Here is a 4238-nt window from a genome sequence, read left to right on the forward strand (position 1 = left end):
CATCTCTATGATCCCTGGAAGCTCCTCCCCCTCCCTCTCTGCAGGGGGACACAACATGAATCAATCAGGGTTTGGGGGGTTGGGGAGAAGCAGCAGCAGGGAGCGGTTTGTACAGATCAGTGGGATTAGATCTCATGGGGTCTCCCAGCCAGAGCTCCTGCCGCAGGGGCCCAAGTCACTTCAGGACAACTGGTAACACTGTAATGGTCACACACACACACAAGGGGATGGGGGGATGGGTAAGGGGAGCAGATTGATGGAAAAACCATTATATAACCTTAAACAAATCATCATTGGCTCAGTCTCATGATATTTTTTAAACTCGTGAGGTTGGCAGCACTGGGGAAGGCAGGGACAGGGCAGGTTTAACCAGAGGGAATTAGAAGAAGCAAGAAGGAAAATGTGAATGAAAATAAAACAAGAATAATGGGAGAGTCCAGGAGAAATGGTGAAAAAGAGAAATGAGAAGAGTGACAGGAAAATATCCCTGGCAGGGAACCAGCAGGGAACCCGGGGGCAGCAAGAGGGGAAGGGATAAAATCACAGGGGGGGGAGGGGGAGAATGGAGCAGACATGGGGGATGATCTGTGACAGGGAGGGGAGAAGAGTGGGAGAGACACAGGAAAATAAACAGGGATCAGAAGTGAAGGTTAGAAAAATGACTAGAAAAGGACAGTATGAAAGGAGAGGGAACAGAGAGATTTATTACATGTTACTGAAAGTGAGACTAACTCATGAATTCCCTTTATCAATTCCTGGCCATTGGTGCTATTTTAGTGCCATTAAGAAAACTGTTCTCAGTAGCTGGGGAATCTCCTTTCCATGCTGTGGTTATTAAGGTTCCTTCTCAGCTCTGCTTACTTACCACCTTTAGTTACTTACTGTAAATAAAACATTACAAACAATTCTTCGTGTTTGCTCCACTTTATTGTCCCAGTTGCAGCTGTCGGGGACAGAGTCCTTGGATTTGCTTCCTGACTTGGTTGTGTCTCCCAGCCCCCACAGGGAATATCATGCCTCTAGGAGGTGAGTATGGGTTTTACTGTGATGTGTCACTATCCAGCCTGTGCTCTGTCTCTGTCCTATACACACCCATGTCAATCAGGAATTGCTCAGCTATGCTCTGCGGAGAGGTGACTGGTTACACAGGGGGCAATACATGCAGGGACTTGGTGTTGCAATGGTGAGCATCACGGGGCCTAATTTGTAGGCAACCAGAAAATCACATTCTGCAAAGCTGAGTTAGGGGCCTAAACTCCCTTGACAATGGATGGGCATCAGAGTCACCTTACAGTGCGATTCACAAAAGCCAGCTCACTAGGCAGGGAGCCATCTAAGCTAGACAAGGGGGGAGGGGTGTCCTAAGCCCTGCCCCCTCTCACAGACAGGTGCCTAAATTGGGGCCACAGAGGGGCGTCTGTCTCTGCTTAGCAACCCACAGACGGGAACCCAGAACCTGATGTCAGGTGGCTCAGGCACCTAAAGCTTTTCTTGCTGGAATGAGGTAGGCACCTGCCCTGCTCCACACAAAATGTGAGTGTGGGGGTGGAGAGAAAGAGGAGGTGGTTTTTGTGATGTCACCTGCCTTATAACTTTTACCCCCATGGTTAGAGCACTCCATTGGCATGTGGGAGACCCAGGTTTGACTCCACCGTCTAAAGTAGCTCACAAATGTGAGTACCAACTTCAGGGCAAACAGTCACAAACAAGGGTACAAACAAACCCCACGCTAAGTATAAAATGTGAACCTGTCAAGCACCATAACAGCCTGAACATGGAGTTACAGACAGTCCCTTTGGGTACTCCGGTCTATGTTGCTGCTTTTCTGTCTCCTCCTGTGCTGCATATCCCTGCTCCCCCTGCTGGAGCTGCCACATTCCCAGCAGCAGAGTTGGGGCAGCTTCTGGCCACAGGTGTCTCTGGTTAAAGCTACCAGCTCCTCTATCCTAGCCACAGAGAATGGTGGAAGATGTGGAACAGGAGAGAGCCTCTCCTCAGCCCAGGAAGAACCATTAATAGAAACCTTCCCACCCCAAGGCAAAGGAAGCAGGAGGTTGCAGCCCTGGAGGGAGAGACTCTTATCCAGACACAGGGAGAAGCATCCAGGAAAGAACCCCTCCTCAGCCCAAGGCAAAGGGATGTGGCAGCCCTGAGGGGGAGACCTCTCCATTCACATCTCCAGAACCCACTTGGTCAGAGTTAAGGGTGATTGGATACTGGGCACTGAGAAGGTTTCTCTTTACTGGTGTGTGTGTGTGTGTGTGTGTATATATATATATATATATATATATGTATCCCAGACCTGGTTAGGTGTCACCGGACTGCAGTAAGGGGAACTCAAGCATCTGAGCCCCAGGATCCCCAGATAATTCAAGCCTCTGGGACTGGAACAGAGCCCATCCACTGCTCCAGTCTTGGGGTCCCTGGGCACATTCTTTGGGGAATCTCCCCCTATCTGAGGTGTGAAACCCGCTGCCTAACCCGCGGTGTAGAGCTGACCCTCCAGACTCCCGCATGCCTGAACACACCATCTCCCAGAACTCCACGCCAAGGTGAGAGCCTGCTGGTTTTCAGCTGCTCTCTCTGGAGGCACACAGTAGTTGTGAAGCATTTGGCTCTTTCTACACTAAATAGCAAAGTATAGCCTGAGTAGTCACCGCGAGCGCTGGGGAGAGAGATCTCCCAGCACTCCTGGTAAACCAGATCGATGCTCAAAACCTGTCTACACTGGTGCTTTACAGTGTTCAAACTTTCTGCGCTTGTGAGGGAGAGGGGGAAGAGAGCGGATTTTTCACACCCCTGAGCCAGCAGGGTACTGTGCTGTGAATTGCCAGTGTAGACAAGCCATTTCATGCACAGAGAGACTCTTTGCTCAAGTCCAACACACTATTGCTCTTTCACTTAACCATATAAAGCACAAGAAAGTTCAAATCATGTAGCACAAAATGACCAACCTAACTGCAGTGTCCCCACTAGCTCACCCTTCCTTTGGGAGTCCTGGGGCCCATTTGGGCTCAGGAAAAGCAGGCAGGAACCCCGGCCTCATGAACCTACTGCATTCTGGGGGACTTTGCTCTCTCCTTCTGAGTTGGAGACAAAGAGTGGGATCCATGAAGGGACTCAGGTATTGCAATGCTGAATGTCACCGCGTCTAAACTGTAGCTACCTAGAAAATGACTGGAATAACACTGTGAGCCACAAAGCCTGAGTTATAGGGAGATGTAAGTGCCTTTGAATGGGTGACACAAAAGCCAGCATGCTAGGCAGGGAGCTGCCTAACCTAACCAACAGGAGCTGCTGAGCAGAGGGATATTGTGAAGGGAGTCTAGGCCCCTCACTCAGCTATGTGGACTGCAGAGCTGTTCCTGTGACTCTCTAGTGCCCATTGGTTCTTGATAAAAGTAGTTCCTGATGTCAAGTCCAGCCTTAGAGGTGGATGGATGGGCGACCACCAAGGGTGGTGTTCTATGGGGGGAAACTTCTGGCTGAGAGTGCCCCTCCTCCCCCTGTTGCTCTGCTCCTATTTGCAGCCACCACTGCTCCTGTACCCCTTCCCCCCACCTTGGAGCTGCCCCGGCCACCCTATTCCTGGGAACCTCCTGTCTGCTGTGCAGCACTGGGGGGTGGACTGATCTTGTGTTGTCCCCTTCCCTTACCCATGTTCCCTGTCTCTGCTGAGTTTGGGTGTGGGGACAGGAGTCTGTGCTGCTGCTTCTGGGTGAGGAGTGGGAGCTGCTGCTGTCTGAACAAATCTTCAGACTAGTGAGTACTGAGCCTAAAGTGACAGCGTGCGTGCATGCATGCATGCTTGCTTGCTCGCTCGCGTGCTCTCTCTCTCTCACTCACACACACAGCCTCTCACTCCCTGAATACACACACTCTCCCCCCAACACACACTTGAATTATTGTTGTTATTACCTGTTGAAATGAGCAAGGCACCTATATTCTCTGTAATTTTATTATTTCAAAGTTGGTTAAGGATTGCAGTGCTGTTATTTTAGGGCGTTTTTTTTTTTACTGGTCTGCACATTTTGAGGAGTAAGTTCTAAAATGCCTAACCTGTCCTGGTTGGAGTAATTCTCAAGTAAGCAGAGTCAGGATGAGCTCTACCCTGACATCTGATGGTGAATTGTGGAGAGTTGTGTAAAAGAATTTCAGGGGCTGATCTTGTTTGCATGGGCACACCCACCCCGCCTAGCATGAGCCCACAGCAGCCCAAATGGTCACTTGGGTTTCTG

The sequence above is a fragment of the Malaclemys terrapin genome, chromosome 13 (genome assembly GCF_027887155.1).
Source record: "Malaclemys terrapin pileata isolate rMalTer1 chromosome 13, rMalTer1.hap1, whole genome shotgun sequence".
Classification (NCBI taxonomy): domain Eukaryota; kingdom Metazoa; phylum Chordata; order Testudines; family Emydidae; genus Malaclemys; species Malaclemys terrapin.